General features: G+C 44.3%; 1 pseudogene; it reads right to left on the bottom strand.

The window, feature by feature from the left end:
- Nucleotides 1-4,249: 4,249 nt before the first annotated feature.
- Nucleotides 4,250-26,616, bottom strand: LOC143125500 (cytoskeleton-associated protein 5-like; annotated as a pseudogene).

The raw sequence follows: 26,616 nt of genomic DNA, 5'->3' as shown, positions 1-26,616 counted from the left end.
GATTGTTTTGTTTTTTTAACCAAGTTTTTCATGACACTGAGCACAGGCCAAAGTGAATGGCTTTAGGCTACTACCCAACAAAATGAGCCTTTGATGTGTTTTGATTGAGAAGACATAACACATAATTTTTGGTAGAATTCAAACAGGCTATTTTGTCAGCAACCGTGTGCACATAATCGGTTTCAGACATTGCAATTCCTTAATTAATGTAAACGTAATAGTTGAATAGTGTCAACAGTCTATTTAACAACACATGTGCAAGTGAACACAGATTTCTTTTCAAAAATGTATTCTCTGTCAGCTTTTAAATTACACAAAAATGAAGAACACAGGAGTATTCCGGAGTACACAACAATATTATTTGTAAGTCTTTACATTAGATACATATGCAGTGCAGCAGCATGTGCATGTGGTGCACTGAAGAGTGCCGTGCAGAGTCTGTGCTCTGTGGCATTTGTATTCAGGATTGAGGCGCATGCATTAGAAAACCACAGCAGCTCATGGAGCTGCAAGAGTCATTAAGGCCCATCATACAGTACAAGGCATGTGCGTTGCATTCCAATGCACTCTGCTTGCAGGTTGATATAGTCATGTGGGTCAAGCTAAGGCATTGCATATGTCAGAGATTTCAGTCTAACCTGAAGAAAGATGGACACTTATTGAAGATGATTATGTGTGTGTGTGTGACCCATGTGTTTTATTACATACAGTGAATGTGCAAACACACTGGATGTGGAATGACCGCAGCATCATTTCATTCTCACTTATGTCACGGTAGCCTATACTGTCACCAAGGTTATTGACACCAATTTAACTTAAAGATAAAAGTTACATATAACATTAGTGTGATGCACACTACGAAACGTAGGCTAAGTGGTAGTAAGTGGAAGTGTAGTGGTAGGCCTATAGTAGTCATGTTTCTTGAAAAATTGCTTCATAAGCTTGCGTTAGGCCTAAAGGCTCTTGAAAGCCATACCACTCTTCATCCAAGATACTAAGGGTTATGGCAACCTTCAAGATTTGTGTGCAGAATCAAATCTCAGCTGAATGTTGAGGCTCCACTCAGCAAACACTCCTTCAAACATGTAGCCTAGCCTACACACCATGACCAGTGAGGTGAATACACTTCAGCAGAGTCCTGGCTTTAAGACATCATCACAATTTATTTCCATTCTCCGTGTTATTCAGTGGAGGAGAAATCATACAAAATAAAGACATATTATGTTTCATGGCAACCATTTGTTTTGCCCTATTTCTCCCCGCGTCTGTTAGCCTGGCGGGCCATCCTACATCATTGAAATGTATAGTCTGGAATCGAACCATTCACCTCGCTTAATCCATGGGGCGGGCAGAGAATTGTCTTTCAAACTGCCTAGGCATGCAATAGGCCAGCACTACGACCATATCCGTATCCGGTCGGCAAAACGGCAAATACATCCTTCTTCGAAAAAGTAATGACTTAAGTGCATTGTGTTGCTCAACTTTCAAAGAAAAGCACAAGTCCAACTCCGATTCAAACAACCGCTCTTCGTTCGACATAGCCACCTTCCTTGTTGTTCACCGTTGCAGGACTGTCGTTATCCTGTTAAGCCCGCCTTAAGACTCTCTAACAAAATAGAGTGCTGTGATTGGATGACGTCCACGGCGTCAGCCAATAGAAATCCCTGTGGTTTGATACTAGACGTACAGGCTGAGCAAATTAATTTGCCGCCGCTAGGGTGCGTCTAGATTTCTAGGCTACGCGTCTGTAGCTTTAGGGACATTTTGGTCACCTGTAGAATAGGGTTTAAAGCCTAGGCCTACATTCAAAAGAATATTCACTTGAACACGTAGGCCTACAACCAGAGACTATCTAATGAGGAGACACAGCACTCAAAAAATCCTCCATAGAAATGCATGGGGTTAGTTTGTAACACCAATATGGCCGTTGTCTACACATATCCCACCCCTTCCTCGGCAAAACGTTGACATGTGAATACATTGAGCCAATCATGTGGTGTAATGTGAATACATTGAGCCAATCATATGGTGTGTTGTGAAGACATCGTGCCAATCATGTGTTGTGAACTTGCAGCTGGAGCAAGGTTGGTGTCGTGCAGCCTTGCGCACGCGCATTTCTGCCGAATAGGATGCCCGATGAGTGCCCAAAAAGCGTTGCAATATGGCCGCCGAGTGGAGGGACTTGCCTAAGAGGACTTTGGTACAACCCAAATTATCCCTGAAAATAGCAGTACAATGTAAAAAAGTATGTTCATTTTGTTTTACCTCTGCCTCACATTTCACCATCTGATAACATTATGCAATTCATGAATATTTCACGAAACACCCATGCAATGACAAGTTACTTAAAGCATCTCAAGTTGTAACACTTGAACAATAGCAAAACTCTCTCCCTAAATTAAAGGAGAAGTTCGGTGTGAAATTGACCTTAGCTGTACTGAAAGATGTTGCTGAGTACTTACATGTGTCCAATAGGCACCTTCGCTCACCCCCTAGCATTCCGAATTACGCCGTTTTTAGCCGAGTAGCTGTGGGGGCATAGCGTAGCCTATGCAACTAAATCGCTATTTTTACACCATTAAAAAAGTTCCAAGTAACTCCACACTGCATTGGTAGACTTCTGAGGGTCTTGGAACCTTTTTAATTGTGTAAAAATAGCGATTTAGCTGCATAGGCTACGCTATGCCCCCCACAGCTACTCGGCTAAAAACGTCATAATTCGGAATGCTAGGGGGTGAGCGAAGGTGCCTATTGGACACATGTAAGTACTCGGCAACATCTTTCAGTACAGCTAAGGTCAATTTCACACCGAACTTCTCCTTTAACAATAACTTATGAAAATCAAGTGTCAGTGCATGCAATCCGTGGGTTACAACGATCAGAGAAATCCAGGGTTCCCACACCTTCTTAAACATCACATTCAAGGACTAACCACTAAGCAAGTCCCCAAATTGAAGGACTCAACAGATCAAGATTAACTTTCAATTAAATTAACATTCATCCATCCATTTTCAAAAATAATCAAGGCCTTGATTTTTTCTGAAATTAACAATCTTTCAAGGACCCATGGAAACTACATGGCATGTATTCACCACCATAACATCAGCTTGACTCATTGGTGGTCCGTTTTAAGTTGCTCAACACAATTTAAGTGTCCATGTTGCAGCAGTCTGCATAAATTCCAAACGTTTGTGCTGAAGCGTGAACTTTAATGGGACAATAAAATGGATACCTACTATCGAACAAGGTCGTCTGGGTAGATTCACCTAAAGCATTCAAGCGACTGGTGGAGCAGATAACGTCATGCATTTTGTTTCAACCTATTTTGTGCACATTGTACACAAACGCCCTCTGCAGGACAATATATATATATAAAACACAATTTCATATAAAAAGTGACACAGCTACTCTTCACTTACCAAAAATTCAAACAGATGTGCACTCAAAATCTGACAGTCTCTTCTTAAAATGGGCCGAGTAATTTCATCCAAGGTTAACCCACGTTTACAGCAATCAGCAGTAAAGGGCACCATTAATAATAGTCTTCACTTTTTCCTTAACAAAACGAGTTAGGCCTACAGGTTTCTGATTAGGCCTGACTCAAGTTGAAAATGTGAGGGTAAATGAGGTGATAAACAACCTTATATGAACTTGCAGAATGATGGTATACATTAATTGAGGTTATAACAAGCTCAAGAATTGTAATGCTTTGAGACATTCAGCAGCCATAAACATCCTGTAATAGAAATGGGTTTCCGTGGGTTGTAGTCAAGTAATAATTCAAAAACAATACACTTGATACCTGATGGAAAAAGCTTAAAATGTAGCTAGAAAGAAATGTAGGCCAATATATTATATACATCTTAAGGCTCTCTAGAATATTCTATTCATCCTGAAGACAACTCACTTAATATTTTACTTTGCAGTGAATGCATTTCAAAAAATGGTCTCACTTTAGTGAAATGAAACACTCAAGGGAGCACAATAGGGCTCCAATGAAACAGATGTGAGACTGACATGGTATTATATTATGAATATTGTTGTTCACCCACTAGTTCTGCTCAGGGATGTATCTAAATTTAAGACAACAGCCTTATTTTTAAACTAGTCACAATGATGAGCTAATTTAGGAATTACCCACAGTGATCTAAAGACCAAATGTAATGACAGATACTTTATTTTATTCGTTTATTAGCTTTGCTCAGCCCGTGTGCAGAGGAAACCAAATTTGAACGCTTCGTTATAGCCACATCGAAATAATTCAGTCAGGTGTTTTACATACAATATGCTTTAAAATAGCTTTTAATTTAAAATTGCAACAATAAAACAAAATCAGTCACAGTAGAGATTGAACAAGGAGGGGGGAAAAGACGAACAAAAACAGAGAATGACAGACACATATAATAAAGATGGAAGGAAAGAGAGGGGGAGGGAGGGGTTCATATTTTATTGGCCTTTATCCTCTCCAGTCTCATCTTGAGGTCGCTGAGGTTCGGGCGGTTTGGGGGAGCTGCGGAGGTGGGGGCGGGGGCATCGGTTGCGCTGGTGAGGGTCGGGGGCGACGTGGTGGTGGTGGTGGTGGCGGTGGCTTCGCGCCGACTCTGCTGGCGGGCCTCCTGCAGCTGGGACAGCTTGCTCTGGAGCAGCTCCATGGAGGAGCTCACGGCCGGCTTGGAGGCCAGCGCCTGCAGAGGGAGCCGCTCCTCCTCGGCAGACTTCTGTGGGGCAGATGCATGGAAATGAAGTTTATGGGGAAAAGAAGTTCTGAAATCTTTGAAGTAGGACTGCTCACATGAGACACACACACACACACACACACACACACACACACACACACACACACACACACACACACACACACACACACACACACACACACACACACACACACACACACACACACACACACACACACACACACACACACACACACACACACACACACACACACACACACACACACACACACACACACACACACACACACACACACACACACACACACACACACACACACACACACACACACACACACACAGAGTTAAGTTTAGATAATCAGAACCAGAATCTTGATACTAAAAAATGCAGTACTGTTCAAATAAGTTTTCCATGCAGATGTCCCTCATTTCAGATAACCCTTACGAGTCTGCAGAACTGTTTTTAGGGATCTGTAAAGTCACCAACTTCAAAAACTCCGAGTTGCTATTACACAACTGTTCTTTGATACGAACTAGAAACTTTGGTCCAAGTATGAACTAATCCAAACGGCATCTTGCTTCATCTCCCTTCATCCGGAGTTTCAGGTTAGATCAGTCAGAGTACAAGATTGTTCTCTAATCTTATCACAATCGTCTGGCATCCGGATCGAATGTTCAGCACAGGATCACCGAGTGATTACCTACTAGGGCAAGGCGAAGTGGAACAAAATTCATATCCCACCAATGTAAGACACAGCAATTATATCTATGAAACTAGTTAAATGTTGAATTGTAAGTCAAACTCACATGTGAAATGTCAAGCACTTTCTCTAACTGGAAGAAATACTGTCTTAGCGCATTATTTTGATCAATGTTTGAAAAGATGGACACAAAACACTGTAAACCAAATAATAAAAAGGCCCATTCCTATGCTGTGGAGTCTGGACATACTGAAACTCCTAAGTTAAGTCCACGCCTACTAAAGAATTTGATGTTTTAAATGATATTGTATTGCTGGGATATTGTTTTGCAGAACATAATTAGACTGCATAAATTGGCTGGTGCATATTGATTTCATGTTTTAATGGCATTTACATTAAGTTTTATGCATATTTGAAATCAGAGTGTCTGTTCTTGGGAAAATATGGCCTATTTATTCGCTGCATTGTGAGGAGCAAGCCATGTATTGCGCTCATGAAAGGGCAAAGATCCCTAATCACTGACAAAATATGGAGCACTTCAACTAATTAGTCTGTCAATTTGGCAAATTTGTCTGTTGTAACCTTCATACTGCGAATCATGCAACAGTAACATAAGCTCTGAAATGAGATGAGACTAAGACAAGTTAGCTTCAGTAACAGTAAGCTAAACCCGCTATTGGCACAGAAAGTAAAATAAATGGACAAAAGCTCTCCACAGGAGTTGAATGGAAAGAGGTGAACCTGATGAATTTGGGGGTGGGTAAATAGAATGCCATCTTGTTAGCTTCAGACTCTCCCTAGCAAGCTAATTCGCTAACTGACCGGCTAGTTGGCAATCCAGTCTTTATATCAGAATTTGCACTCCAAAGTAAGCCACTGATTAAATGACTCATGAACCAGCAACAGCAACCCCTTAAAAAGCCCTTCAAGCTAGCTTCTTGATGCTCCATAGCTATTCACACTGCAGTGCTGCCTTCCCAAGATGCTCTGCACAGACATGCACTGACGTCATTCACAGAAAATGATTGGGATCTGTGTAAGGCAGCGGAAGCACAGCACAAAACAATCAGCACCGTTAGTGCCAATTTGACGGCAGACAAAATGCGAGTGCACATGACCAAGTTCAACTTTTGGTGACAATATGAGTATTTGCCAACGCAAAACCACAGAGAATGGCAAAGGAAAACGATCAAAAGAAACAAACTGTGGACGAATGGTTCACAGATGTCATTAGAGTACATTGTTATATGGCCAGCAATAAAGGCACTGAACAGTTACTCTACTTTGTGTGTCTGGGATAATGTTAAGCTGCATTAATACACATGTAGCCTTTTTTTAAAGTATCTACCCACTTTGATAAGGGTCTGATGTAAACTTACAGTGCATAAATATAATAAATACTGTTTGAGTGTCTTTAGCCTACATTACACATAGAACTGGCGTCTGGCACGGGGCCAGGAGCGAGCCCTGCATTTGCCGAGGGAGAGTGGGGGCAGAGGCTGCACAGAGAGGGCAAGACAGGAGCACACCCGGCTTTACGGAACAAATGCAACCAATTAAAACAATGTCGGTATAAGCAGTATTGTGCAATTCTATACCTCTTACCGGTATGTTTTCATATAGCAATACACTGGCCAGCCATAACACGTACCACATCTGCTGGAGTGGGGTCCTCCTTTCCGTAGCGCCGTTTCATTATCTGGAGTCTTTGCCGGGCGTCTGCAATGGAGTAAGCGGGCGTCTGCAATGATGCGCTGGTGCTGGGATTGGTGACCGCTTGCAAAGGCTTGGGTGGGCCAACTGTGGTGGACTGGGTAGACACTGAGAGCGAGAGAGAAAATCCTTTAGACACGTTTGAACCAGATATTTCTGCTTAACATGTATACAAGTAAAACAAGACGGGTAGTAAAATCAAAATCTTATTTTTAAAGTTAAACGCTGAATGACTTTGGAACCAACATGCACGGAGCGGTCAACCGTATGTGGCGTATTCATTCCTGAAAACCCATTTTCAGCTAATCCATCCCAAAATGCTCATTTGTCACACGGACACAAGCTGGTGCTGAGTACCATCAGATAAACAGCCACATGTAGCTCTGCAGTGAGCGGAGACAGAGATAACAGGGGGGGGGGGGGGTTACTACCTGATGTGGGGCGCTGACTCTGACACTTCTCCTCCTGGTCTGTGTTCAGGGACTTCAGTGCACGCTCCACCAGGCCCTGCAGGCTTGTGGGCAGTTTCTTCAGGTAGCCACTCAGGTCTGTGTTCGGGTACTTCTTCTTATACAGGAGCAGCTTATTTAGGCCCTGGGTGACCACAGGTTTGGTCAATATAAACAGCAACCCCAGCCACAGTTAAGAATGGCTTCAAATGGAAACAACCCAACATAACAGGACTGGAAACTTACCTCTTTGGAATTCTCAGTGGACACAATCTTCTTGAAGATCTCATCAAGAACCTCATTTGATTTGCCTTTTTTCTGGTTTTGGGATGAAGGATGGTGTTTATATGACGAGATTAAAGATTAAAAGGTTTGTGTGCTTTGCTTGAGGCAAATGACATTGACATACCAAATGAGTGCCATCTTTGTCATTGGTCACTTTCTTCAAATAGGTCTCCAATTCAGATTCTTTCTTGTTCTCGATTAAAGTCATGTGGTCCAAAATCTGCAAATTCAAAGTAAGAATTACAAATCAAAACTATTCAATTAAATAATATAATAATTTTGATTATTTGATTTCTATATATATATATATATACATATATATATATATATTGAATAAAGTCAAACTTTACCCTGGGTCCCACTAATCTACAGAGAGAGTGCAGTAAGGTTTTAATAGTCCTTTGTGGCATGTCGCTCTTCAGCTGACTAAGCTTGCTTCTGGGAAAGGCCTTCATGACGTTGTGGATGTCCAGGAGAATGCGATCCAGCTTGATCTGGTCAATTTTCTCAGGAAGGAACTTAATAAGCCGCCAGTGACACTGAAAGAGTCGAATAAAAGCTTTAGGACTCATCCTACACGTCAACTTAAAAATCACGTGGAATTCATTGAAGTTCTTTTGAACTAGGTTCACTAAGATCACTGAAAAGAACCATGGGAAAATGCCATACCTTCATGACCATGTCAGCAAAGTCTGAAGATCCAGAGTTTGCACCAAGAACTTCCTTCAATTCAGCAATCAGTGCACTAGAAAACAGTAGATGAAAATATTTATGACAATCTTCCATAACGATAAGATACATTGACTAAACCAATAAGCACCACATCGTCCCCTTAGAATTATAGGGTTCTATCTACGTTCTGAGTAGTTCTGAGATATTGAGCTTCAAAGTCTTAGAATTCCATAGAGTTATACTGATAAGTGGAAGAAACCTCTTCAGATATAATGTCCAAAAATGCATACAACTACAAGAAACAACTCACCTCATCTTCTTAAGGTGTCACAGAATAAGAATATGTCAATAACTCAATTTTGACAAAAATGTCAGATAAAACCTTATAATTCTAAGGGGACGACATGTCTGAATTGACTGCTGCTTAGTGAAGCCGATTAGCAGGCAGAGCACAGAAAAGGGCCCATGCACACCTGAGCATGTTGGTGGGGTCGGCCTTCTGTAGCAGGTGGCCCAGGAGCAGGTGCACTGAGCGGATGAGCGGAGTGCCTTCGTCCTCCTTATTCACCCGGGGGTCCAGCATGAGCGAGATCAGAGCGTGGGTCAGGTCCTTCAGCACGGTCATCGAAGCCTCACGCACTGGTTCCACTGCCATCAGCTACATACACACACACACACACACACAAACACACAATTGTTAATTTTTCTTTTAAGGTCAGACTGTTCAACATTATGTGCCATAGCAACTGCTGTCTGGTCAGATGGCCCCTGTCAATGTCATCAGAGGAAATCTGCCTGGAGTGTTCCAACACTGCAGAACATCCAGTGAACAGGTCATTTTCATCAACCCAGACAGAGACACGCACACACACACACACAGACCTTGACTGTCTCGACCTGACTAAAATATTGTGTAGGGAAAATTAAAGGCAGACCTAATCTAATGAAGATGGTCTAGGGGGGAAACGCCTCTAGATTTAAGTCGCCTAAACATACATTTTCCCCTGTATATTGGATTAGGATACATTTATTGACTGTAATTGACCATAATAAGAAGAGCTGGACAGATTAAGCTCTACAGTAAAAGGCTTTGGTTTGCTTCTCCTTGGTAGAGGGTGCATGAATCAGCACGGGGAGTCTAGGGTGTGACATTGCCAAATGCTCTGTTCTGTATCTGCTCTGTAAAAAGAGTGTGTGTGTGTGTGTGTGTGTGAGTGTGTGTTTCACACACATCTGGCTTTCCAGGAGGAGGAAGAGGACCCCTATGGTGATGCAACCCTAACGCAAAACTCAGTAACTGCCCAGTAAGAGCTCAGTAAGAGCCTGAATAACATTGAATCAGAGGCTACAACGCATGTAGCACTAAATCAGATGCTAATCACACACACACAAACACACACACACACACACACACACACACACACACACACACACACACACCGAGAGCATTGTGCCGAGGATGCAGCTGTAGAGGCGGAAGACGTCATGGCGGGGCTTCTGCTCATCGGCCATGTGGCTGGACAGCCGACGCAGCTGCATGAGCACCACGATAAGGAACTGGTCCACGTGGCCGGCCATCACCTCCGCCTTGCCCTCGCGACGCAGGACCTCATCCAGCTGCACACACACAGCAAAGACACAGGGGTCAGGCACAAAACAAACCACCACAATGGCCTATGGGTAGCAGTGATGTAAGCTACCAATTATAGTTATGGCTCTTAGCACAGGCTTTTGTTCAAAGCAACTTACAATGACATTACACCAATACCAACATCAACAGTTTATAGCCATATGGCCCTAAATGGTGTGTAAATCACTGCACCCAGGTAGCGGTACTTCGATAACAATGTAGTTCTAGGTATGCATCTGATTAGAAAATTACTCAGTCTCATATTACATTACCATTTGTACATAAATTCATAAATATTCTCATAGGAGTAAGCAAAGCAGACAACATTCAAAACTAGTTGGCAAATAATTTTGTAGTTGACAACTAGTTGACTAATTGTTGCAGCCTTTGCGCTTAATGGTTTAGATACCTGTGATAGGGCCTGGATGCTTGTGTTCAAGTCTGTGCTGGCCACCTGAGTGATGACGAAGTTTACAGTGGAGTCCGTGCTGCTTTGTGGATCCTCGTAGTGGGTGGGGAGAGTGCGCAGCCTAAACAAACACAAAAATGAGGTTCCAGCCAAATCTGTTCATTGGTTACATTTCATTGACTATGTGCTGAAAGTATGTTATGTTGGTGAGAGGGTGAGTGGTTGGGCATGGATGGATGGCGGTGTGACGGTGGCTCACTTTGGCTCTGGAACCTGAATGGGCTCAAGAAGATCGTTGAGATTGTGCTGGACCAGGTCGGGCAGCGCAACTTCGCCCAGGTCGTCCTCAAACTGGGCAGGGTCCAGCTGGAACTCTCCTATTGGTGCCAAGGGGGGAGGCTGTGGCTCTGGCACACTGAGCAAAACACAACACGCATTACCATTTAATTATCATGCTTATTACTATTTGTACTGTTCTAATAATGACCATTATAACATATACTCATAAACATAAGGCAGAGTCCAACAAGATGGATGGGAGAGAGGCGTCCTCAGTAGCTAGAACACACATCAGCTAGTTGCTCTGGAAGGGTAGGGCTCCTAACATACCTGGGCTTGGGGGCCTCTTCCTGGACTGGCCTGCGGAGGCTGGTCCTCCGGCCCTTCTCCACGGCGGGCTTGGCCACTGGAGGGGCTTTGCTGGAGCGCTTGATCCGCTCCTCCAGCATGCTCATGTCTTTCTCAGACAGCTACACAGGCACAAGGCACAGGAGGACCATTAGGATGGCAACTGATCGCCATTTTCATTTGACTAATCCATTAGTCACGATTAGGACGACAACTAAATCACCCTTTCCATTTGACTAATCCATTAATTGTTTAATCAACATTTTGACCTTTGCCATTTTTTTCTTACTATTGTTATCGCAAACTTATCACATCAAATGTTATTTTCTCCACGTGACCTCAAAGATATTCAGTTCATAACAAAAGAGCAAAGAAGCCCAATATCAAAATCTTAGATGCGGACCTCTGAGATTTGTTCTGATAGTCGACTACATTTTTTTTAAGATCCTGAAATCAATAGCTAAATAATTCAATAGTTGACAACCTCCCGCTCAACAGGGCACGCAGGTAACTAACTACAAGCAATCTCTGTGCAGTCCCACACATGACTCCTCATGAGTTACTCACATTGCCGATGAGTTTGTAGACCTGCTCTCCACAGGCGTTGTAGGCGGTCACCACTGCGTTAAGAGCGGCATTCCTCACCGACGTGTCCCGGTCTCCGATGTGGACGGCAATGTCCTTCAGCGACTTGTTGCCTGCCTGGCCGCAAACGTTCATGCCGAACGAGGAGATGAGGGAGCCCAGCTCCTCCAGACACTCTGCACACAAGAGACACTGGTGAGGAAACACCCAATCAACACAAACACACACTTTTCTGACAGTGGCATGAGGGCAACACAGAATTGTGTGTGTGGTCCTGCTATTCACCTGCCCTCTGTTTGGAGTTCTTGGACTTCGTGCCATCCATGAGGAAGGGGAAGAGCTTGCTGGAGGGGTACACCTTGCACAGCATGCCCATGATGGCGCGCACATCCTTACGCACCACATCCTTGGGCTCGCCCACCTGGAGGGGAAGGTGAGTGTTAGTAGGCCTGTGCAATTCATTGAACTCGATCTTGGCTCCAGACAATCGTAAAAATAGTATAATTGAGAAAAAACTATTATTTCGCCACATTCCGTTAAGAAATACGTTTTTTTGGAAATAGGTATAATTGTAACTCATACAGCGCACTGATTCACGTCGTTTCTTTAAGCGCCGCACTAGACACACCCTCCCCTCTGTGCACAGGCCACTCAAGCAGTTTTGGGTCGGGTGTGTGTGCTCGTGCCATCGGTAGCATCATGAACCACGCCGAAATTGTAACTAGCGCGTTCTCTGCTAAGTTTGTTGTTATCACTGTCAATCGAGGCGACCAAACTTCTCAGAGAACTTATGGCAAGATGGCTAATCTAACATTAAAACACACCTGTTTCTTTTTTTTAAATCACAGCTTGTCTATTATCCTCTTGCATTACTAGTAGAAGCTAACACTAGGGCACCTTGAGCATGAGGTAGGGGATGAAGCCTGTGGCCTCGTGGTCACTGAGGTGGTAGTCCATGTTGCTGAGGGCAGTGAAGAGGAGCTTGAGGTATTCCATGGCTTTCATCAACACACTGGTGTTGGTGTCAAAGAAGCGAAGCGTGAACCACTTGAGGATCAAGTCCAGACAGCTGACCGTTGCCTCCTGTTCCTCCTTTAGGCGCTGTGGAGAAATAGACACAAGTACAGGTCAGCTAGGCTATAGTTAATTGAACACTCAGCATTGGGGGGGTGGAGGGGGGACAAGTTTCTTTTTGGGAACATTTGCAGCAGACAAATTATTTCCCCCCATTTGAAGGCAGCCTTTTGAGTGAGTGAGCCCTGTGGGCATGATTGTGTGCGGAGTACCTCAATCATGGCTCCAATGGCTTTGATGTGCCGCTGGAAGTCTGAATGAAAGAGCTCCTCCAGCAACCACTTGGCCACGCAGGGGGTCATCTGAACCTTCAGCTGCTCGATGTACTCATCCCGCGGAGCGAGGAAGTTCCACTTCAGCACCTAAAACACACACACACACACACACACACACACACACACACACACACAGTTACTCCACATGTGTGATAACAGTACATTTTACCCTTCCCTCCCCCCGGGCTGGTCAGTGTCCCACTTGCCTTGAGAGCCTTCTCGTCCTTAATCCGCTGCTCTTTGCCGTTGGGCACCAGGACATACAGGGGGCCCGATTTGTCTTCCTCAGCAGCTGCCTTAACCGCGGCCTTCTTACCAGCTACACTCTGGGAGATAACGAGAAAAGCACGACACAGGTCAGCGGAGAAGCAGGAGACACCGACTGTGTCCTTCAACACCAAACTCAACCACATTCCAGTGCACATGGGGAAAAAAAAGGAAAGACCGCATCCCTGTGACTGGTCACCAAGGCTGTGCCCATATCGACACAGGGGCTTTGTAGAAGAGAAAGCACATCTGGTAAAAGGGACAAAGGCAGCAAAGCAACTGGCTGCCACCCCTCCCTTTAAACTTGAAATGTGTCTGCTGTAAACTTTTAAGGCTACCACCGTTTCTCGCGGTCATTAATAATTCATTGCTTGCGTGAGCAGCTGCTGAAGCATTTCTGTCCACCATCTAAATAGCGGGCAGTTTGTTTGGCCTTTAAGTTCCACTGATATTCAGCTTTACGGCCAGACAGACTTGGAGGAGTCTGGCAGCTGGGGAGGGACCAGCAGTCAGAAATCCAAACTTGGAAAAATAGATCAGGATTTTCACAGCACATCTCAAGATGTTATCTAGGAAATAGAAGGGTGGCCAGCGAAGAATATTTGGTTGCTCTTGTCTTGGTTATTCTCCCAACACTCAGTGAAAAGCTAGAAGGTGCTCACCCTGACGTGCAGAGAGTTGCACAGCAACCAACCCAGACACAAGCCTCTGTGCATGTAAATGAGAGTGTGACCCCGTCGCCCTACAGAGCCAAGCGTTTGGGGACTTGTGCTACCTTCCTCTTAACAGTGCTCTTTCCAGAGGCGCTGTTTTTACTGTCATTGAAACTACCGTCCATGCTGCTGGCACTCTTGTTCAGCTCCTGCGACCGTCTCTATGCAGACAAAAGAGCGGTGTTCATCAGTATGCAGCGAGCAAGTCAAAAGGCCAGGGCAGAGCGTGTCGGAGAGAGCTACAACTTGACTATTTCTCATTGCCCCTATAGCATAGCAAGCAGGAACAAGTGGTTATTTGCAATGCGGAATGACAAAAAGTCTCAACAGCCAAATACAGCATGTAGACAGAGAGAGAAGTTTTACCTTTGTTTTGTCCCCAGATCCTGACTTTACTTTCTTTGGCTCTAGAGCCTCAGGCTCCACTTGGGGTGGCGGTGGCTTACTGGAACCTGATGTATGAAACAAACAAACAAACAAACAAACAAACAAACACACACGATAACAGAATGTTGTGACCCAGTCTGAGGGTAAGAGTGGACATTTAAATTCATTGGTGTACGCCAGGGAGGGTGTGTGCGCGTGTACACAAAACACAGCTCTGACTCGGCAGACAAGCCTTCCAACTGTGAACAAACCTGAAGCGGGTTTGGGTGCAGGGGCAGCTTTGGCTGGAGCGGCAGGCTTCGCAGGCATGAGAGTCCTGGCCTTGTCCAGCATCCCCAGCACCTGGTCTTTGGAGGCTGGCTGGGAGGGCAAATTAAATTGGATTTACTTTGTGCAGGGGTACACACAGCAGCCGGCACACTGAAATCAGGAAGAATCAGGGCATCTAAAAAATGTAATAATAAAAATGTTAGGACTAAAGATTTTAAGGAAATTAACACCCACATCGTTATCATGCACAAATAAACCCTAGGTTGTTGTTAGACCAGAGTTTCCCTTAAAATTGGTGTTAATGTGGTAAGAAAGCTTCAGTATAATGCTCCTTCATCCTTAAATGCACTTCAAAACAGTTAGAGTTAAAATCAGAAAATGGAATAAGTGTCAAGCTGTGTTGAAAATGCTGTAAATGATCATTCCGTTTGCTTCCATTCTGTACTTTGTATTGATTTTTTATGCTGTATGTTTTACATTCCTACTAACAAGATGCTACCTTTTTTCGAAGAGATTTCTCAACCCCGGTCAACCAAGGATGAATAGATAGATAAAAAAAACAAACAAACAAAACAAACAAACAAATAAATATAGAATAACAGGGCAGTTGGAGTACCTTGAGTTTGCCTGCGGCTTTGTTCATCTTGTCGAAGCCCAGGTGCATCATGAAGGTGGGCAGGGCCTCCTGGGCCTTCTTACGCACGTCAGCGTTGCGGTCCTCCAGGCAGGTGTAGAGGTGTGGCAGGAGCAGGGCCAGGTCGGAGGGCGCGGAGCGCAGGGTGGGGAGCTTCTCCGCCAGCCAGCCCAGCAGCTGCACAGAGGCCCAAGCACACCTGAGTTACATTCAACCCCCCGCCAAGCACCGCTCACGCTCCGCATAAAAGCAGAAGGGCAAAAAGGTTAAACATCAACATAACGGCCAAGAAACGGGCTATTAAATTTACATGTGGCCGTGATGGACCGCCATTGCGGCTCTGACAGGTTGACAATGCGATAATTACGCCATAACATCCCCCAGCGTGGCCCTGGAACTAATCAGGGATGACGAAAGCCACATCAACAGAAGACAAAGCGGTTCCTTTATTCACGGGCACGTCTGCTCTGCATTAGAGCACACGGTGACGTGTAGAGCATTTCAAAATGTACTCAGAGGGGAGAAGGGAGCTTTTTTTACACCTCTTGTCGGAGTAAGGGATTCTCTCTCTTCAGCTCCTCGGCGAGCTCCTCGCCCTCCAGCCACTCCTTCACCCCAGTCTGCTCCACCCAGGCATTCAGGGTGGTCAAAGCAGAGGCGCGCACTGTATTCTGCAACACAGGTTATAAATATACAGAGTTTTGACATCTGACACCAGACTGGGAACTCCCAGCATAACAAATGAAACACTGTTTTTCAGCAGCTCTGTGTGTGTGTGTGTGTGTGTGTGTAAATGCAAGTCAACCTTGCTGTCTGCTAGCACGGTGATGATGGTGATGCCAACACTTTTAATGTGCTGCTTCAGGGCAGGACCCATAGCTTTGGCAATCTGCTGCAGGATGGTCAGGCTCTGCATGACCTGAAAAAAAAAAAAAAAAAGGTCATAGACATTGTGACCATAAACATAGATTTACACTCATATGACCCATTTGACCACAGGGCTTAAAGCAAAGCTTAAAAAAAAAAAATCTGTGCCTGAAGACATCCGTCTCTTAGGGAGGCAAGACAAAACTTGGGTAATAAATAAATACCCAGCTATTTATTAAATCTTACTTGGCCTGGCCCATGCACAGTTCCTGATAACTTTAAACCCTGCCATTATAACTTTTAATCTACATTTAAATACCAGTATCTTGTTGGAGTCGGAGAGTCTGCCTTTAAGAGCCAGAGGCAGGTCGCCGATGTTGGGCTTGATGAACTTGGCCTCCGAGATGACAGCCGCGACTTCGTCAAGCCCCTCCTTACGGATCTTCCAGTTTTTGTCACCAATCTTCGACACCATCTCTGAGGTGATCTTGTCACTGCGCACAAGACAATTTCAAACCCAATAAGAGGTGCCTAAACAGCTGGTGCTCAAAGGCTGAAAAGATTGCATCAGGACTCACCTAATATCGGTCCTTGGGATGAGATCCACAACATCGCCTGCACCTCCCTCCTGCTCTCCCTGCTCCTCCTCCTCCCCCCCGCCTGCACTTCCTCCTGCGCTCGTCTTGGAGCCTCTGATGGGCGCAGGGGCTGACTGGCCCTTCATCTGAGAAAAGATGCACAAAACACTTTCAAACAGAGCACCGCACGAGTCAATACAACAGCACAATAGACCAGAGCAGGCAACACACACTTTGTGCCCTTGTTGCCTGGATACAAATAACCATTATTACATGCATTGCAGCATTTCAAGCAAACTCCAAATTTGAAGTGATTATGCACGCTAACAAAATTGGCACCTTTTCAAACTCTGAGTCGATCTGAGAGAGCAGGGCTGCTTTCTCATCCTCAAAGAACATCCTGAGAGCGGACCCCATGTAGAGGAACATCACGCCCAGGAGGGACACGGCCGCAGTCCGAACAGCCTGTGGGGTCAAAGGTCATCCATACTCCTTTAGTCATCACTCTGGAGGCACAGCTCACACTTCTACTGTAGATTGTGTTTTATCAAGGACAAGATTGTGTTTTATCAAGGACACCGTTTTTAAATAGACATATTTTCAAAGGGAGGAGGATGTCTAAATATTACATAAAATATCATTTTATACATATTTGGTTTGGTAGGGGCAGTGCTGCAGAACTATTAAAGTAACAAAAATCTACATAAAAATCAAGAGGTGGTGGTGGGGGTGCATACGGCAAAAAAGAACATGACTCACAGGATTGCTAGCTCCCAGGGCTGTCTTGACATTATTGATGAAGGACTTAACATTTATGCTGCAAGAGATGGAACAGAGCAAGATCATTTGAATTTCAAATCCAATCTAACTCATGGGGAGAGAAATGAATACCGACAGCAGAAACATGTCAAAGCTCACCCTGCAAATCCAAACTCTTTAATGGCATTAGACAGCCAGCTCAGGGTCTCCGCCTGGATCTTGGGGTTCTTCTGGACAAAGGCCATGGAGACAGCCTGCAGAAAACATTACAAGATAAGAAAAGCCAAACCCACAAGCCTACTGGTGAATGTACTATTTAATCTCAGCAAATGCTTGAGTACCTGCTCTGCAGTCCATGGCAGTGAACAGGCCTCTGCAATGTTACTCATGGCGTCCTTGGCCTTCGCCCCGCACTTTGCGTCGCTGACCTTCTCGACCAGTGCTTCCAGCACGGCCAGAGCGGAGGTTTTGGAGAAGGAGCCCCTCTGGGCCACCGTGGCAACCACCTGCAACTTCAGCCCCATCACCTAGAGACCGGACGACACAGCAGGGCATCAGCATAGGAACAGAGACTGGACAGGACAGGACCAACAGATGGGCTTGACCACATCACAAAGGGCAAGAGACGTCCTCCAACACACACAGCACGTGGAATGAAGCGCTACTCTGTTTTGTGCAAGATGTGGCTCTGAGTGTCACCTGGAAGTTGGTCTCCTTCCAGCCGGGCTTCTTGGCCAGCATGCGGACGAGAGCTTGGCAGGGCATCTCGCTGGACTACTCCATGCGCTCCACAGCCTGCAGGCCAAGAGGAGAGATGAGATGACCCATTTAACGCCAGGGAACCAGGGGAGCTCTCCTGGCTACAAAACAGATGTAGGACAGCAGTGTCTTCCCACACACACAAACACACAAAATGTCACCTTATGGAATTCCTCCATGCTGGCCAATCTCTCCTTCCAGTTGGCGCTGTCCAGCATCTGCAAACAGGAGGCTGGAAGCACAACAGCGGCCTTCTCCTCACACACCTCAGGCTAAAGAAAACACACACACACATTTTGAACGAGAGTGACCACTAGCTTCACAGGGCGCTTTTGGCTAGCTGCGCTGTCTGATTAATGCTTTTTCACTCACAGACAGCTCTGTCTCCACGGTCTCTTTGGCCTCTGCTTTTTTGGACACGCTTTTCTTGGCTCGTCCTCCTGCGGCTGGCTTTCCCTTCTTGGCTGGCTAAAGGGGGCACACACACACACACACACTTTCAGATGCCACTGATGTTGGATTAAGAAAATAACAATGGTGTGGTTCTCCAAAGCACTCACCGCAGCTGCTGGAGCCTTCTTTGGTGCGGCCGCAGGGGCCTTGGGAGGAGGCTTCTCCTTCACAGCAGCAGCAGCACCACCACCAGCACCACCCGTCTTCCCCCCAGCCAGCTCCACCTTATCCGCACACTCCTTTAACTGTGGGATTTATAACAAGCAGAGGCCGTTTGCAATACAATGCAACAGCATGGGAGGATCACAATAGACATGTTTGCTTTTAATTAATCATGTCCCAGATGATGTTAACTGGATCGGTGTGAAAGCAATGCACAGCATAGCATCTTCATTTGTAATACAATGAGTGGACCTGGAAATGTTGTTGTGCCTGCTTGGTGTCAAATGTAGACGTCAGCTCTCTCCTTTACCAATACAACAGAAAGAGTTGATTCAGACATACCCTGTCTGCCTTGAGTTTTTCTAGGTCTGCCAGGAAGGGGGTTATCGCTCGTTCACCCAAAACTTTCATGGCTGTTCCAAGGGCTTCAAAGGCTGCATCTCGAACCTCAGGTGCACTGTCCTTCACATGCTACAAGGAGGGATGAGGAGCAATAGATTACGGGATGATGTCGAACATGAGTAACCAGGACAACGACTAAACACTTTGGCAGACATACTACTGGTGTGAAGCTGTATTCTTAAAAGCCTGGTTTGTACAGGAAATATTGACAGCTACTGCAAGAGGTTATTTTAAGAATAACTGAGATAGTATTGGGGTGTGGTGAAGCCTGCTGAAGAGAAAAAGTTGCTGTGCTCTTCCGTATGCAACTAAACTTCCTACATCATTTACAAGAAACCAGCTAATTATTTAACATGTGCAACACGCACAGCGGGGGAGAGGGTGGCCCCCTACTGTGATAAAGTCTGGCACCATTATCGCTTACAGCATCTTTAAACACACAAATAAACAAACAGCAGTGCAACACTACGGGTTCGCCACCTTGAGGAGCGCAGCGCAGAAAGGCTTCAGCAGACTCTTGGGCAGAGTGACCGCAGTGCAGCGGCGGAAACTTCTGGCCAGGAAGAGGGAGGCCTGCTGCTTGATGGAGGGGTTCTTGTTGTCCATCACAGACAGGATGCTCTCGCTCAGATTCTGAAGAGTGGTCTGGGAGGGAAATCGGGAGACAACTATGTGAAATGCTGACCATCACTTGGTTTTACCCATACTACTCATTTCAGTTAAACAAATCCTTACCTGCGCGGACACAACCCATCAGATAGATAGATACTTTATTGATCCCCAAGGGGAAATTCAGGAATAAGTTCCAATGCCCTCATTATTTAACATCAGCAAAAATTTCACTATGAACAATTTGACTGCAGTTGGTAACAGACAACCTATTGATTGCCATACATTGCAGCTTCGAAAATTAAAATGTTTCCTTCAATTAACCACAGTTGGAGCTTTAAAACATTGTATTTATTTTCACTACAGGTGTATGTGTTGATAAAATAAAAACAAGGCTGCATTACATTAACTGCTAAGCACAACATTCAAGATTCAGCACATTTCCTTCTACAGGATAAATAGTTGAGCTCGCCATGTTAGACTTCTTTACTCACAGAGAGGAAAGCAGCATCGATCGCTTCCTGCAGCGCCTGGACAACCTGAGGCTTCTTCTCTTTGAACTTCTCCAAGATAGTTGGCACCACCTAGGAAACCACACACACAGGAATGGATTATTTTACATTTGTGGTAAACATCAGCTACCAGACATACACATAGATTTGGGATACCTACATGACCAGCATACGTTCCAAACTTTGTCCTGAGTCCTGAGGCAAGTCCAGCAATACATTTCGCTGCTAGGGTCACCAAAATGACATTGGAGTCCTTCCCAACAACCTGGGATCATCAAAAAAAAAAAAAAAAAAAAGGGTTGGATAAAAAAAAAATAAAAAAATGAAGAAAATTTGATGACCATAGATATCTTAATTTAGAATAATAGAATACCTTATTCAGGGCTCTAACAAGCTCCCCAAAGTCTCCACTCTCGATTCTGGGATTTTTGACCAAGGCCTCCAGTGCATCCAAGGCTTCCTTCCTCTCTTGCCATTTTTTGGCCTCCTACAGACATACACAAATACACAAGAGATGACCCCCCATTAAATGGATACAGAGGTATGCATACGAGTACATACTTAAGACATGCCAGAGATCACTCATGAAACCTTGGACAAAATAGATGGACTTTAACACATTGGTATACAATGGTTGATGCTGCCTCATCCAGATGGAATGTTGATGAAACGCAAGCAAGAAAACCATCCAGTCCAACAGCCTGAGCACTAGAATAGGCAATGATGAAACCCTTACAATTTTGTCGTAGAAGTCTTTGGGGAGTTTGGAGAGAATTTCAACAGCCTCCATGTGCTCATAAGGGTCTACTACAGGAGTGTCATCATCATCATCATCACCACCACCACCTGAAATGGCCAAAGGCCGTACATTAGAGCATTTACAACACACACACAGCATGACTAAAGCAATATGGCATGAGAGAGAGGGGTTGGTAAAGGCTGAGGCAATCAGACAATTCAATGCAAAATGTGGAGGGATTACTATATTATATAATTATACAACAGTTAGGTCTGATAGAACAATTAATTTTCACGAACAGCATTAACCATGTTAAATATTAATGAAGACAATAAAAAAAAAGATGAGATTAAAGTCATATAATTAATTCAAGATGATCATGTAACTTTGCTGCCCCCCCCCCCTCCCCTCAAGGAATCAACTTCAAATCCTGACGTGGGTCTTGCAAAGAGAAGTCTGACGCTTGTTATGAAAACTTCCAGAGTTCCAGCTCCAGTATTGCAGTGAAATCTCTGGGAGTTTGAAAAGCGCAGGCGGCGGTCGCTCTGCTCACCGTCTGCTTCGTCTCCTCCTGCGGCCTCCTTCAGCCGCTGCTGCTCGTGCTTGGCCTTCAGGTCCTGCTGTGAGCGCAGGAAGCGGCTCTGCTTGGGCGCCGACGCCGGCAGTTTAGTCCACTCCTCCTCCAGCTCCTTCAACTGGTGGAGGGACAGAGAAACACACCCACATCATACCCCATGCGGGCCACGTCGAGACATTAACCCGTTGGGACCTATTCAATTAATCATGGCTCGGATTAGCTAGCTGCGAGGAGGACGGGAGTTTATGTGGGGGAAGACTCTGCTTGCAGAGAGGGGGTGCTGATCAGCAGCATAGGCACATTAAATATGCATATCCGGCTGCTGCCGCCAGAGGCACACACCCAGAGGCACACACACACACACACACACACACACACACACACACACACACACACACACACACACACACACACACACACACACACACACACACACACACACACACACACACACACACACACACACACACACACACACACACACACACACACACACACACACACACACACACACACACACACACACACACACACTTTCTGCTGCATAAAGGAAGACTGAGTTAGTGCTTGACTGTCAGCAACCCTGCCCTGCCCTGCCCTGCCCTGCCCTGCCCTGCCCTGCCCTGCCCTGCCCTGCCCTGCCCTGCCCTGCCCTGCCCTGCCCTGCCCTGCCCTGCCCTGCCCTGCCCTGCCCTGCCCTGCCCTGCCCTGCCCTGCCCTGCCCTGCCCTGCCCTGCCCTGTTCGACGCTGCAGAACTGGAGGGCTGTGCTCCAACAGAATAAGACAACAAGAGTACCGGTACGCACATTCAGGGGGAGAACCAAATTTTTGTTCTAGAGCACAGTTCATTTAAAACAATTTTCTGCAAGGGGCAAAAATGAATGAGAAGCACACCCCAGTCCATAGTTCCATCTGCATCCATAAACAGAGAGCAGCTTTCTCACCTGTACAGAGTTAATGTTCTGGAGCGCTGGCCGTACTGCATCCCTAATCCATCTGTACAATTCTATGGCCAGGAGTTTGGCTTCGTCTCTGATAGCCTTCTCTCGAGACTCAAAGAGTTTGGGCAGAACTTTCACTACTGGCTTTAGTGTCACTATTTTTGGGCCAAATTCACTGCACAAAAAAACAAAAAAATAACAATAATTATCATAAGACAGCATAGCTCTGAGGGAAGTTAATTTAACATACCAAACACCAATTAAGGCCAGTTGTACATTTTTACCATTACAAAATAATAAGCAGATTCATTATAAGTAACCTAGGTTTAGGCCATTTGCCATTTCTCCTTACCTCAGTGATTTTCTTATCGTCTCCACACAGGCCAATGTGATCTTGGGGTTCTTGTTGTCCAGACCTTTCAGCAACTCCTCCTGCACGGCGTCTGCCTTCTCAATCTCAATGTACATCAGGCAAATCTCCACGCCAAGCTCTTTGGCTCTGGCCTTGGGCTGGTTAAAGACTTTGCTGACCACTCCAGACACTACCTCACCAGCAGTCCTGAGGAAATGGATGTATAGTCGTTACGCTTCTTACAATATTTAAAGGGTTCCAATCCATTTTCATGTCAAAGTTTTCCATAACTTTTCAAAGATCTGTCATTTGTATGTCTCTTCACAAACTACAAACACACAGGTCTGGTTAAATTATTAAACAAAAACATCTTCCATTTATTTTTTAATAGTTGGCCTTGGACTTGTCAACTCAAGTCAAGTGGAATTGACTGAATCACGCTAGAAAACTTCACAACAAAACAATATCCATGGACAAGTGCAATAACAATCAAATTCAATAAACCCACATACAACAAAACAAAAATATTACTTCTACAAAGATTTCTATGGGTGTACATGATTTCATGACTTCTACAGGCCTGGAAATGGGATTTTAAGATAACATGACTTTTGCTGTATTTCCATAACATTAATTCCATAATATATTAATTTAACAGATAACACCAATCATACAAACAATTTCAGGCAAGTAAAAACCAACCTTGATGCCACATGTGCATTTTCAATGTATACCAAAGCTGCCTCTAGTCCTTTGAGTTGGGCCACAGCATTTGAATCAGTCACAAATTTTTTTATCAGCCCCAAATATTTGCCCCACTCTGGACTCTTTTCATCACATATCTTGGGAAAGATCTTTAACACCTCTTCATAGCCATGAAGTCTGGCTTTCCAAATCTGTGACACCAAGAGAAAGAGCATACAAGAGAGGTCACAAACAGCAAGTCCATTTAAGCCAATGTCATTAAGTACCTCCTGATGATCTTTATGCAACATAGGCAGTGTTGGGCAGTTGCGCAACTACTTGTAATGAAGCTACTACATTTCATAGTAGCGTGGCGGTAGCGTAGTTATTTTCTGAAGCTTCTGAATTTTCTAAATTAGCTGTTTGTTTTGACCATGTAGCACAATAGCATTCACAGAAGCTACATTGTGGAGCTCACAGTAGAGCTTCCTTCTGGCCGGTCATACATGCAAGTCCAGTTCTGTTCTATTCAATGATTCTGGCAAACGTGACAAATTTGTCCAACAAAAGCTGAGAAGAGACCAGCATAAGTTAGTCTGGGTATGACACGTCAGGCTACGCATAGGCCCTTGTTGCACTACTTTGTCTGGGAAACATTTACTGTATTCGGTGTAATATTGTAAGACAAACTATTTCTCTATGGCAGAGGTGAAGCAAAGAAATTGTATTTTCAAAGATGATGTTGATGGTAGAGTCTGGTTTCTAACCACTGTGTGGTTTCATTATACAGTGTCAATAAAATAGGCTGTAGAAATAGCATGTGATGGTTAGTAAATATATATTCATTTAGCGAGATCTGACTGGCTAATGGTGCTACATTTAAAAAGTACAAACATTTTAGCCAAGTGGAATGAAACACTGGGAGAATCGAGAGGTGGTGAAACTTTTACAGGCGAAAAACCACCCAACAGTGAAGATAAACGTGCACATGCAGTTACACGATGCTTTAAATATTGCTATATTACTGTACTTTAGATTTAGTTAAGGAGCTTTGAGTTTATCCTGCAAACTTAAACACACTCATAGTACCTGCCTTTTTATATTATGTGGAGCCTTTCCCCCCCCCCCAAATTTGATTTTGGAGCTGTGAGAGTAACAATCAAGGTTTATTGTTTTTGAACTGAACATATGTTATACCTGTGCAAATAAAGGTAACTAAGTTACTGTATATCTGTTTGACTGAGTTATGTTGGCTAGGTTATTGAAATAGCACTGACTTGGCATGAAGACGGTTCACTTTATTTGTTTGCATTTTTTGCCAATTACAAAGTAGCTTCCTATGTAGTAAACTACTTTTGAGACAGTTATGTAACTTAATTAGCTACATTTTGTCTTGAGGAAGCTTTTGTGTTGGTTAAGCTTCATTTAATGTAGAGTAACTGGTAGCTTAGCTCACTACATTTTCTCAGTAGCTTGCCCAACACTGAACATTTGCAAGGGCCTAGGAACTGTGTCATTAGTTTTAAATATACTGTGGGCGTACAGGGATGTGATACGTATGCACAGAAAATTCTAATATTCAATGAGTTCCCCCCCCAAAAAAAGCCATGACAAACCCCTACAAAGATTCAATCATACATCACCTTGTGTTCACACTTCTGATCTGCCGGCAATTTCATCCATTCACTTTCGTCCCCCATGACTGATGTATATCAAGTGCAATCTCTAAGTCGAGGGGGAAAGTTTGTCCACATTCAGCATAGTCAAAACAAGAGTCTTCTGTTTTAGTGGGCATCCACACAGACTTAGCGGAAAGTGGCAAGGGCTGCATATGCCAACTAGTCTGGCATTTGTAGACTAGGAATCCAGATCATTGTGCAACTGAACTGAAAACAGAATTGGCAGGATGCATTCTGGTAGCACCAGCACAGATGTCTAGGCCTGAGGTGTGTCAGTGCTTCCGTGCTTTAAAAGCCAAACGACACACTGACACAGCAATCAAAACAACCGCTTAATGGAAAAATGCACACTCGCATTAATGTCATTAGGTTTTCAGAAAACAATGATCACACTAACCAATGATGACTTAATAATTATAGAATAGAATATAAAATCAGCTTAGCTAAAGACATTATACCACAGAATGCAGACCAATGCAAGTTAACGGTATGCAGTGGGCGCTGCTATGGGACAATACCTCGTTGTTCAGTCGGAGCTGGGATCTTTGCTAGTATGATAGCAGCTAGGACTTCAGTGGTTAAGCTTGAAAACCTAACATTAGTGAATTCAAGATGCTGCAGGTTAGTTGACGGTTAACTGGCCAACTTGGCATTCACAAATTTGATCAACATGTCGACAGTTAACATTAACTTGTACTATTAAATTAGCTAACGTTATTGCTAACGTCGTTAACTAACGTTACACGCCAGGTACTGAGGCGACTTGTTTTCGAATCCCGTCTAGTCGCCAGTCATATTCAAATGTTTGTGTGCGACATGTTGATGTAAGTTAAACTAACTAGAAACACATGTAACCAAACTAGACTTAATTAAACGTTAATTTACGGCAGGTTAACTTAGGGTCTTATTTGGATACATGCATACGTTAACGTTAAATGTGAACATCGCTAAGAAAAATCTTCTGGTTAACTAATTTCTAACGTTAACTTAAGTCTTATACATTATAAATGCTTATTTTCGATACGTTAACTAGTCATAATCGAGAACATACTTACTTGAACGGTTGAATAAATTGAACAGGAGGTCTTCGCAAGATGTCACTTCGAGATTTAAATGTTATTTGTACAACAGTTTCCTCCCTTACTTATGTGTGC

This window comes from Alosa pseudoharengus, unplaced genomic scaffold, assembly GCF_046254945.1.
Source record: "Alosa pseudoharengus isolate Yale_2024_CS ecotype anadromous, Long Island Sound unplaced genomic scaffold, YU_APseudo_1.1 YU_APseudo_1.1_scf_16, whole genome shotgun sequence".
NCBI lineage: Eukaryota > Metazoa > Chordata > Actinopteri > Clupeiformes > Clupeidae > Alosa > Alosa pseudoharengus.
The sequence above is the reverse complement of the archived record's forward strand: the minus strand, read 5'-3'. Positions and strand labels throughout refer to the sequence as shown.